Below are 12,923 nucleotides of genomic sequence, written 5' to 3' on the forward strand. Positions count from 1 at the left end.
TGAATCGGGCTACGGTCAAGAATAAGTACCCTATGCCCCGTATAGATGATTTGTTTGACCAGTTGAAGGGTTCCCGTTGTTTCTCTAAGATAGACTTGAGATCGGGTTACTACCAGTTGAGGGTCAGGGAGGAGGATGTTCCTAAGACGGCATTCTGTACGCGGTATGGCCATTACGAGTTTCTGGTGATGCCATTCGGGCTTACCAATGCACCGGCAGTCTTTATGGACTTGATGAACCGGATCTTCCGGGAATTCTTGGATCGGTTTGTAGTCATTTTTGTGGACGACATCCTTATCTATTCGCCTTCTAAGGAGGAGCACGAGGAACACTTGAGAGTGGTGCTTGAGTTGCTTAGAGCCCATAGGCTGTATGCCAAGTTTGGGAAGTGTGAGTTCTGGCTGAGGGAAGTCAAATTCTTAGGCCACGTGGTATCGGGGGAAGGGGTGTCTGTTGATACATCCAAGGTTGAGGCAGTGCAAGATTGGGCACAGCCTAAGAGTGTGTTTGAGATCCGCAGTTTTCTGGGATTAGCTGGGTATTACCGTCGGTTTGTGAAAGATTTCTCCAGGTTTGTGTCACCGTTGACTAGACTGACTCGAAAGGGAGTCAAGTTTTTGTGGAGTGAGACTTGTGAAAAGTCGTTCCAAGAGCTGAAAGTTAGATTGACCACCGCTCCGGTGTTGATTATTCCGAAGAGAGGGTGGGGTTATGCGGTTTATTGTGATGCCTCACGAGAGGGTTTGGGTTGTGTGTTGATGCAAGAGGGGAAAGTGGTAGCTTATGGCTCACGTCAGTTGAAAATACACGAGAAGAATTACCCCACACACGACCTAGAGTTAGCAGCAGTGATCTTTGCCTTGAAGATTTGGAGGCACTACCTTTATGGTGAGAGGTTCGAGGTATTCTCGGACCACAAGAGTTTGAAGTATCTGTTTACACAGAGAGACTTGAATTTGAGGCAGAGGAGGTGGATGGAGTTCATCGAGGATTATGATTTTGAGTTGCATTATCATCCGGGAAAGGCCAATGTTGTGGCCGATGCCCTTAGTAGGAAATCCATTAGTGATGTAGCTAGTATAGCCATCCGGGAATGGGAGATGTTGGGTGCACTTGGTGAGTTTGATTTGCTACTGGGCGAATCTGTTGAGGCTGCGGCCTTGTTTTCTGTTGTTGCGCAGCCTACACTCGTGACACGAGTGTTAGAGGCACAGAGAAGTGACCTTGAGGTAGAATCCATCCGAGAGAAGATCTCCAGTGGAAAGGTTGAGAAGGGTTTGACGGTGTATCCCGACCTGAGTGTGAGATACCGAGACCGTTTGCTTGTGCCGGAGTCTTGCCGAGAGGAGGTACTCCTAGAGTTTCACCATTCGCGCCTTGCGGTGCATCCGGGAGGTACTAAGATGTATTAGGATTTGGGTAGCCAGTTTTGGTGGCGGGGTATGAAGAGAGATGTGGCTGTTTTCGTATCGAAGTGCCTTACTTGCCAGCAAGTGAAGGCCGAGCATCAGAGGCCGGCGGGTTTGTTGCAACCCTTGCCTATTGCCGAGTGGAAATGGGAGCATGTCACTATGGACTTCGTTGTAGGTCTTCCGAGGACTCAGCGGGGTAGTGATGCTATTTGGGTGGTTGTAGACCGGTTGACTAAGTCGGCGCACTTTATTCCTATGCGCGTGAGAGATTCGGTGGATCATCTTGTCGACTTGTATATTCGGGACATAGTGAGATTGCACGGGGTCCCAGTGACGATCGTCTCGGATAGAGATCCTTGTTTTACTGCTAGGTTGTGGCAGAGTCTGCAGAGTGCCTTGGGCACTAAGTTGACCTTTAGTTCGGCCTATCATCCTCAGACTGACGGGCAGTCCGAGAGTACTATCCAGATCCTCGAGGATATGCTTTGGGGTTGTGTCCTGGACTTCAGTGGGACGTGGGAGGGGCACTTACCCTTGGTAGAATTTTCCTACAACAACAGTTTTCAGTCTAGTATCGATATGGCACCGTTTGAAGCCTTATATGACCGACCGTGTAGGTCTCCAGTTTGTTGGGCCGAGGTGGGTGATGCACCTTTGTTGGGTCCGGAGTTGGTTAGGGAGACGACGGAGAAAGTTGAGCTTATCCGTAGGAGGCTTGTTACAGCCCAGAGTCGTCAGAAATCTTATGCTGACCGTAGGAGGAGGCCTTTGGCGTTTGAGGTAGGTGATCATGTCTTTCTGAAGATATCACCTAGGCGAGGCTTGATGAGGTTTGGGAAGAGTGGGAAGTTATCCCCTCGGTTTATTGGTCCTTTTGAGATCCTTGAGAGGATTGGCGAGGTTGCTTATCGGTTAGCCTTACCGCCGCAGTTGTCCGAAGTGCATGACGTGTTTCATGTGAGTATGCTTAGGAAGTATGAGCCAGATCCATCACATGTGTTGGATTGGACCGATTTAGAGGTAGGTGAGGATGCCTCGTATGAGGAGAGACCGGTTCGGGTCTTGGATAGGCGGGATCAGGTCCTGCGTGGCAAGACCATTCCTTTGGTGAAAGTCTTGTGGAAACATCACGGAGTGGAGGAAGGCACTTGGGAACGTGAGTTGGAAGTCCGTGAGAAATATCCGGACTTGTTTGTTGATATGTAATCTTGTATTTAAATTTTGAACTGTTGTTGAACTTAAGAGCTTTTATATATTGGAAGTATGTTTTGGAACTTGCCTCATATGGAAGTTGAATGTAACACTATATATGTTGAAATTGGAAAGATAATGCGTAATGTTGATGCATGTTGAAAGTACATATGTTGTTTACATATTGTGAAATGCCTCTTGTTAAAGGGATGGGATGACCAGTAATGGGTCGAATTGTGGAATGTTAAAATGTAACATTATCTAAAATGGAGGAAAACCTGTTTTTGAAAACTTGTGCTTAATTTCGGAGACGAAATTCTTTAAGGGGGGGAGGTTATAGCGATCCCGGTTTTACCCTTGTTGTACAGTGATCCGGACATGTGTCCGTGGATTATAGTAATTGATTATTGTCTTGTTTACATCTGTTATTACCTTGTATATTGAGTTATAGGATGTGTTGGGCAGGTTTGTTACAGGTTGGTTGTGTTTGGGAGCCTAGTGCTGTTGCCTAGATTTTTGGACCTTCGCTCGAGCGAGGAGTTGGTCGCTCGAGCGAGAGTTGAGTTCGTGTCTGATGGAGCGAGCCAGAGTGGCTTCGCTCGAGCGAGCGGTTGCGTCTGGTTCAGGACCTGAGAGCTGCATTTCTTGGCTCGAGCGAGTTTTCTTCGCTCGAGCGGTCTGGTTTGTTCTTCGCTCGAGCAAGAAGTCTGTCGCTCGAGCGTGCTTCTGGTTGCAGACCTGAGGGTTTGAGTTGTTAGCTCGAGCGAGCATTCTTTCGCTCGAGCGCACTTCTGATTTTTCTGCTCGAGCGAGAACTTCTTGGCTCGAGTGAGAGTTTTCTGTGTCTGGTCGCTCGAGCGACAAAGGCTTCGCTCGAGCGAGCGTGTTTTATATCAGCGGACAGAAGTGTTTTTGAACATCAGTTTTTCACTTCCTTTTCTTTCAAACCCTAGATCCGAGACTCTCTCTCTCTAAACCTACACTCTCTCTAAGATTTGATCTCCCTAGAGTGTGAATCTAGCCTAGGGCCTTTGTTAAAAAGATAGAGGGCGTTGAGAGCTTCGACTTAATCTGAAAAAGGTTGGATTTGGAGCACGTTGATCTTTGAGTCTTCATCTCCTTTTTGGCTCAAACTTCGAGGTAGGGATATCCTACTCCTCTCTATGGATTCTATCTTTAAATTTTAGTATTTTGAGATGTTGGGGTCGGTTTGGTAATTTGGTGAAATTTTGGGGCTTTTGTGTTATTTTACAAAAGTTGGGGTTTTACTCATAATAAACCTAGATGCATGTTTGGCATAGAGAAATGGAATAAATGTTGAATCATTAATGAAAGTGGGACCTAAGGGTTGAAATGTTAATTATGGAAAATGACCTAATTACATTGTTTGATTAATTGGGATAACTAATTGAGAGAAATGAGGAAATGAAATGAGATTGTTGAGATTGGGAATGCAAAGGGTTAAAGGGTGTAGTTGAATTATTTATCACTCACCGGAATGAAATGTTGATTGAATATCCATTTGTGCATTTATTTTCTGTTTAGAAATAATTGCTTTGGGCTATCGGTGGAGGATAGTCGTGATTGTTGTAGACAATGCATGATGATTAGGCAAACGGAAACTAATCAATGGAATGTGTCATGGAATTTGACGGTTGATAGAATACGTTAACTGTATGTATTGAGTGATTATATATAGAACCAATGTGTTTGTATACGTTATGTGTAGAGGAGGAGATGGGGGATGTACTCCGCGGTTTAGGGGAAGATGGGGGATGTACCTCTAAACCGGATAGTATTGGGAGAAGATAGGGGATGAACTCCGTAGATACAGCTCATATGCTTGTCTAAAGAAGTGTGGATACAGCTTATATGCTTATCTGTGAATGTGGGATATTGTTGTTTTACATATCTGTTGAGAATGTGGATATAGCTAATATGCTTATCTGTTGAAAAAGGGAAAATGAAAAGTAACTTGGACTCATAAGTCGTATGACATAAAATGTGATTTATGTGGATGTATCAGTGTTGGCCATCTATCAATTGCTAATCTTTTGGTCATTGTTCATGGCTGGTTTAGTGTATCTCTACTGGGCTGTGGCTCACCCTATATGGGAATATCATTTTCAGGTACAGGTAGCATGCCACCTCCAAGGACATAGCTTGGGAGGCTAGAGGCGGACATACTTTTGTCGTTTTCTTTTTGATGTATTACATGTAATTTCAAGCCAAGGGCTTAATGTATAAATGAGTTAGTACTCTTTTGTTGTAACCAAGTGTTAACTTGGAAAGCTCTAAGCCCATAGGGCATTTGCTTTTGTTGTTAACATGTAATACTTTTTGTAATGAAACTCTGATAAAATGGAAGAATGTGGAACTTTTACATATCAATGCATATCTTTATTGATGGGTTTAATGTTGTTATTTTTGAGGGCGTTACAAAATTACTTAGTCAATTCACAGTAAATTACTAATTAAATTCGGAAGAAATTCACAGAAAATTATTTAGTAAATTCTCAATTAACTACTCAATAAATTCCATGTAAATCCTTAGTAAATTCTTTAGAAAATTCAAAGTAAATTTTTCATAATTTCACGGTAAATTACTCAATAAAATCTCAGTAAATTACACATTGAATTCTCAGTAAATTACTCAGAACATTACCCAGTAAATTGCTAAGTAATGTCCGAATGAATCACTCAGTAAATTGCCACTAAATTACTCGGTACAATACTTAATAAATTCTCATTAAATTACTCAAAAAATTCTCAATAAATTATAAAGTAAATTACTTAGAAAATTCTCAATAAATTCCCAATAACTTTTCAGTAAATTACTTAGTAAATTCTCAGTAAATTACTAATTAAATTCCCAAGAAATTCTTAGTAAATTATTCAGTAAATGCTCAATTAATTACTCAGTAAATTCCTAGTAAATCCTCAGTAAATTATTTAGGAAATTCGAAGTAAATTTTTCATAATTTCATGGTAAATTACTCAATAAAATCTCAGTAAATTACTCATTCAATTCTCTGTAAATTACTCAGAACATTTCCCAGTAAATTGCTAAGTAAATTACTCAGTAAATTCCCAGTAAATTACTCGGTAAATTACTCAGAAAATTCTCAGTAAATTATTTAGAAAATTCTCAATAAATTCTCTGTAAATTCCAAGTAAATTATTAGTAAATTACTACTTAAATTCCCAAGAAATTCTCAGCAAATTATTCCAAAAATTCTCAATTAATTACTCAGTAAATTCCAAGTAAATCCACAGTAAATTATTTAGAAAATTCGAAGTAATTTTTTCAAAATTTCACGGTAAATTACTCAATAAAATCGCAGTAAATTACTCATTGAATTCTCAGTAAATTACTCAGAACATTACCCAGTAAACTGCTAAATAAATTACTCAGTAAATTCCGAGTAAATCACTCAGTAAATACCCAGTAAATTACTTGGTAAATTACTCAGTAAATTCTCATTAAATTACTCAATAAAATCGCAGTAAATTACTCAGAACATTACCCAGTAAACTGCTAAATAAATTACTCAGTAAATTCCGAGTAAATAACTCAGTAAATACCCAGTAAATTACTTGGTAAATTACTCAGTAAATTCTCATTAAATTACTCAGAAAATTCTCAGTAAATTAGAAAGTAAATTACTTAAAAAATTCTCAATAAATTCCCATTAAATTCTCAATAAATTACTTAGTAAATTCTCAGTAAATTACTAATTAAATTTCCTAGAATTTCTCAGTAAATTATTCAGTAAGTTCTCAATTAATTACTCAGTAAATTCCTAGTTAATCCTCAGTAAATTATTTAGAAAATTCGAAGTAAATTTTTCATAATTTCACGGTAAATTACTCAATAAAATTTCAGTAAATTACTCATTGAATTCTCAGCAAATTACTCAGAATATTACCCAATAAATTGCTAAGTAAATTACTTAGAAAATTCTCCATAAATTCCTAGTAAATTCTCAGTAAATTACTTAGTAAATTCCGAGTAAATTACTAATTAAATTCCCAAGAAATTCTCGGTAAATTATTCAGTAAATTCTCAATTAATTACTCAGTAAATTCCTAGTACATCCTCAGTAAATTATTTAGAAAATTCGAAGTAAATTTTTCATAATTTCACGGTAAATTACTCAATAAAATTTCAGTAAATTACTCAGAACATTACCCAGTAAATTGCTAAGTAAATTACTCAGTAAATTCTGAGTAAATCACTCAATGAATACCTAGTAAATTACTCGGTAAATTACTCAGTAAATTGTCATTAAATGACTCAAAAAATTCTTAGTAAATTATAAAGTAAATTACTTAGAAAATTCTCAACAAATTCCAAGTAAATTCTCAGTAAATTACTTAGTAAATTCACAGTAAATTACTTATTAAATTCCCAAGAAATTCACGGAAAATTATTCAGTAAATTCGCAATGAACTGCTCAAAAACTTCCTTGTAAATCCTTAGTAAATTATTAGGAAAATTTGAAGTAAATTTTTCATAATTTCACGGTAAATTACTCAATAAAATCTCAGTAAATTACTCATTGAATTCTTAGCAAATTACTTAGAACATTACCCTGTAAATTGCTAAGTAAATTCCGAATTAATCACATAGCAAATTCCCACTAAATTACTCGGTACATTATGCAGTAAATTCACATTAAATTACTCAGAAAATTCTTAGTAAATTATAAAGTAAATTACTTAGAAAATTCTCAATAAATTCCCAGTAAATTCTCAGTAAATTACTTAGTAAACTCTCAGTAAATTATTAATTAAATTTCCAAGAAATTCTAAGTAAATTATTTGGTAAGTTCTCAATTAATTACTCAGTAAATCCTCAGTAAATTATTTAGAAAATTCGAAGTAAATTTTTCATAATTTCACGATAAATTACTCAATAAAATCTCAGCAAATTACTCATTGAATTCTCAGTAAATTACTCCGAACATTACCCCGTAAATTGCTAAGTAAATTCCGAATGAATCACTCAGTAAATTCCCACTAAATTACTCGGTACATTACTCAGTAAATTCTCATTAAATTACTCAGAACATTCTCAGTAAATTATAAAGTAAATTACTTAGAAAATTCTCAATAAATTCCCAGTAAATTTTCAGTAAATTATGAATTAAATTTCCAAGAAATTCTCAGTAAATTATTCAGTAAGTTCTCAATTAATTACTTAGTAAATTCCTAGTAAATCCTCAGTAAATTATTTAGAAAATTCGAAGTGAATTTTTCATAATTTCACGTTAAATTACTCATCGAATTCTCTGTAAATTACTCAGAACATTATCCAGTAAATTGCTAAGTAAATTACTCAGTAAATTCCCAGTAAATTACTCGGTAAATTACTCAATAAATTCTCATTAAATTACTCAAAAAATTCTCAGTAAATTATAAAGTAAATTACTTAGAAAATTCTCAATAAATTCCCAGTAAATTCTCAGTAAATTACCAATTAAATTTCCAAGAACTTCTCAGTAACTTATTCTGTAAGTTCTCCATTAATTACTCAGTAAATTCCTAGTAAATCCTCAGTAAATTATTTAGAAAATTCAAAGTAATTTTTCATAATTTCACGGTAAATTACTCAATAAAATCTCAATAAATTACTCATTGAATTCTCAGTAAATTACTCAGAATATTACCCAGTAAATTGCTCAGTAAATTACTTAGAAAATTCTCAATAAATTCCAAGTAAATTTTCAGTAAATTAGTAATTAAATTCCCAAAAAATTCTTAGTAAATTCCTTATAAATCCTCAGTAACTTATTTTGAAAATTCGAAGTAAATTTTTCATAATTTCACAGTAAATTACTCAATAAAATCTCAGTAAATTACTCATTGAATTCTCAGTAAATTACTCAGAACATTACCCAGTAAATTGCTAAGTAAATTCCGAATGAATCACTCAGTAAATTCCCACTAAATTACTCGGTACATTACTCAGTAAATTCTCAGTAAATTATAAAGTAAATTACTTAGAAAATTCCCAATAAATTCCCAGTAAATTCTCAGTAAATTACTTAGTAAATTCCCAGTAAATTACTATTTAAATTCCGAAGAAATTCGCAGTAAATTCTTCAGTAAATTCTAAATTAATTACTCAGTAAATTCCTAGTAATTCCTCAGTAAATTATTTAGAAAATTCGAAGTAAATTTTTCATAATTTCACGGTAAATTACTCAATAAAATCTCAATAAATTACTCATTAAATTCTCAGTAAATTACTCAGAATATTACCAATAAATTGCTAAGTAAATTACTAATTGAATTCCCAAGAAATTCTTGGTAAATTCACAATTAATTACTCAGTAAATTCCTAGTAAATCCTCAGTAAATTATTTAGAAAATTCAAAGTAAATTTTTCAAAATTTCACGGTAAATCACTCAATAAAATCTCAGTAAATTGCTCATTGAATTCTCTGTAAATTACTCAGAACATTACCCAGGAAAGGGCTAAGTAAATTACTCAGTAAATTCTCAGTAAATTACTCGGTAAATTACTCAGTAAATTCTCATTAAATTACTTAGAAAATTCTCAGTAAATTATAAAGTAAATTACTTAGAAAATTCTCAAGAAATTCCCAGTAAATTCTCAGTAAATTACTTAGTAAATTCCCAGTAAATTACTAATTAAGTTTCCAAGAAATTCCCAGTAAATTATTCAGTAAGTTCTCAATTAATTACTCAGTAAATTCCTAGTAAATCCTCAGTAAATTATTTATAAAATTCAAAGTAATTTTTTCATAATTTCACGATAAATTTCTCAATAAAATCTCAGTAAATTTCTCATTGAATTCTCAGTAAATTACTCAGAATATTACCCAGTAAATCGCCAAGTAAATTACTTAGAAAATTCTCAATAAATTTCCAGTAAATTCTCAGCAAATTACTTAGTAAATTCTCAGTAAATTACTAATTAAATTCCCAAGAAATTCTCAGTAAATTATTCAGTAAATTCTAAATTAATTACTCAATAAATTCCTAGTAAATCCTCAGTAAATTATTTAGAAAATTCGAAGTAAATTTTTCATAATTTTACGGTAAATTACTCAATAAAATCTCAGTAAATTACTCATTGAATTCTCCGTAAATTACTCAGAACATTACCCAGTAAATTACTCAGTAAATTCGGAGTAAATCACTCAGTAAATACCCAGTAAATTACTCGGTAAATTACTCAGTAAATTGTCATTAAATCACTCAGAAAATTCTCAATAAATTATAAAGTAAATTACTTAGAAAATTCTCAATAAATTCCCAGTAAATTACTTAGTAAATTCACAGTAAATTACAAGTTAAATTCTGAAGAAATTCACAGAAAATTATTCAGTAAATTCTCAATTAACTACTCAATAAATTCCTCGTAAATCCATAGTAAATTATGTGGAAAATTCGAAGTAAATTTTTCATAATTTCATAGTAAATTACTCAATAAAATCTCAGTAAATTACTCATTGAATTCTCAGTAAATTACTCAGCACATTACCAAGTAAATTGCTAAGTAAATTCCGAATGAATCACTCAGTAAATTCCCACTAAATTACTCAGTAAATTCCCATTAAATTACGCAGAAAATTTTCAGTAAATTATAAAGTAAATTACTTAGAAAATTCTCAATAAATTACATGTAAATTCTCAGTAAATTATTAATTCAATTTCCAAGAAATTCTCAGTAAATTATTTAGTAAGTTCTCAATTAATTACTCAGTAAATTCCTAGTAAATCCTCAGTAAATTATTAATAAAATTCGAACAAAAGTTTTCATAATTTCACAATAAATTACTCAATAAAATCTCAGTAAATTACTCATTGAATTCTTAGAAAACTACTCATAATATTACCCAGTAAATTCCCAGTAAATTCTCATTAAATTACTCAGAAAATTCTCAGTAAATTATAAAGTAAATTACTTAGAAAATTCTGATTAAATTCCGAGTAAATTCTCAGTAAATTACTAATTAAATTTCCATGAAATTCTCAGTGAATTATACAGTAAGTTCTAAATTAATTACTCTGTAAATTCCTAGGAAATCCACAGTAAATTATTTAGAAAATTCGAAGTAAATTTTTCATAATTTCACGGTAAATTACTCAGTAAATTACTCAGAATATTACCCAGTAAATTGCTAAGTAAATTACTCAGTAAATTACTTAGAAAATTTTCAATAAATTCCCAGTAAATTCTCTGTAAATTACTAGTCAAATTCCCAAGAAATTCTCAGTAAGTTATTCAGTAAATTCTCAATTAATTACTCAGTAAATTCCCAGTAAATCCTCAGTAAATTATTTAGAAAATTCAAAGTAAATTTTTCATAATTTCACGGTAAGTTACTCAATAAAATCTCAGTAAATTACTCAGAACATTACCCAGTAAATTGCTAAGTAAATTACTCAGTAAATTTCGAGTAAATCACTTAGTAAATACCCAGTAAATTACTCGGTAAATTACTCAGTAAATTCTCATTAAAATTACTTAGAAAATTCTCAATAAAATCCCAGCAAATTCTCAATAAATTAGTTAGTAAATTCACAGTAAATTACTATTTAAATTCCGAAGAAATTGACAGAAAATTATTCCGTAAATTCTCAATTAATTTCTCAATAAATTCCTTGTAAATCCTCAGTAAATTTTTAGAAAATTCGAAGTAAATTTTTCATAATTTCACGGTAAATTACTAAATAAAATCTCAGTAAATTACTCATTGAATTCTTAGCAAATTACTAAGAACATTACCCAGTGAATTGCTAAGTAAATTCCGAATGAATCACACAGCAAATTCCCACTAAATTACTCAGTACAACACTCAGTAAATTCTCATTAAATTACTGAGAAAATTCTCAGTAAATTATAAAGTAAATTACTTAGAAAATTCTCAATAAATTCCCAGTAAATTCTCAATAAATTACTTAGTAAATTCTCAGTAAATTACTAATTAAATTCCCAAGAAATTCTCAGGAAATTATTCAGTAAATTCTCAATTAATTACTCAGTAAATTCCTAGTAAATCCTCAGTAAATTATTTAGAAAATTCGAAACAAATTTTTCATAATTTCACGGTAAATTACTCAATAAAATCTCAGTAAATTACTGAGAACATTACCCAGTAAATTGCTAAGTAAATTAGTCAGTAAATTCCCAGTAAATTACTCCGTAAATTACTTAGTAAATTCTCATTAAATTACTCAGAAAATTCTCAGTAAATTATAAAGTAAATTACTTAGAAAATTCTCAATAAATTCCCAGTAAATTCTCAGTAAATTACTAATTAAATTTTCAAGAAATTCTCAATAAATTATTCAGTAAGTTCTCAATTAATTACTCTGTAATTTCCTAGTAAATCCTCAGTAAATTATTTAAAAAATTCGAAGTAAATTTTACATAATTTCATGGTAAATTACTCAACAAAATCTCAGTAAATTACTCAAAATATTACCCAGTAAATTGCTAAGTAAATTACTCAGTAAATTCCAAGTAAATTACTCAGTAAATTACTCGGTAAATTCTCATTAAATTACTCAGAAAATTCTCAGTAAATTATAAAGTAAATTACTTAGAAAACTCAATAAATTCACTGTAAATTCTCAGTAAATTACTAATTAAATTTCATAGAAATTCTCAGTAAATTATTCAGTAAGTTCTCAATTAATTACTCAGTAAATTCCTAGTAAATCCTCAGTAAATTATTTAGAAAATTCGAAGTAAATTTATCATAATTTCACGGTAAATTACTCAATAAAATCTCAGTAAATTACTCATTGAATTCTCAATAAATTACTCAGAATATTACCCAATAAATTGCTAAGTAAATTACTCAGTAAATTACTTAGAACATTCTCCGTAAATTCCTAGTAAATTACTTAGTAAATTCTCAGTAAATTACTAGTTAAATTCCCAAGAAATTCTCAGTAAGTTATTCAGTAAATTCTCAATTAATTACTCAGTAAATTCCTACTAACCCTCAGCAAATTATTTAGAAAATTAAAAGTAAATCTTTCGTAATTTCACGGTAAATTACTCAATAAAATCTCAGTAACTCACTCATTGAATTCACCGTAAATTACTCAGAACATATAGCGATCTCGGGTTTACCCTTGTTGTACAGTGATCCGGACATGTGTCCCTGGATGTTGGTTGTTGTTTATTATCGTGTTTGCATCCTTTGTACCTTGTATATCGAGTTATAGGATGTGTTGGGCGGATTTGTTTCAGGTTGGTTGAGTTTAGAAACCAAAACTAGTTGCCCAGATTTTTGGCCTGTAAGCTCGAGCGGAGGTGTTGGCGCTCGAGCG

Source organism: Camellia sinensis, chromosome 5 (assembly GCF_055761805.1).
Source record: "Camellia sinensis isolate YWXY chromosome 5, ASM5576180v1, whole genome shotgun sequence".
In the NCBI taxonomy this organism is placed as follows: domain Eukaryota; kingdom Viridiplantae; phylum Streptophyta; class Magnoliopsida; order Ericales; family Theaceae; genus Camellia; species Camellia sinensis.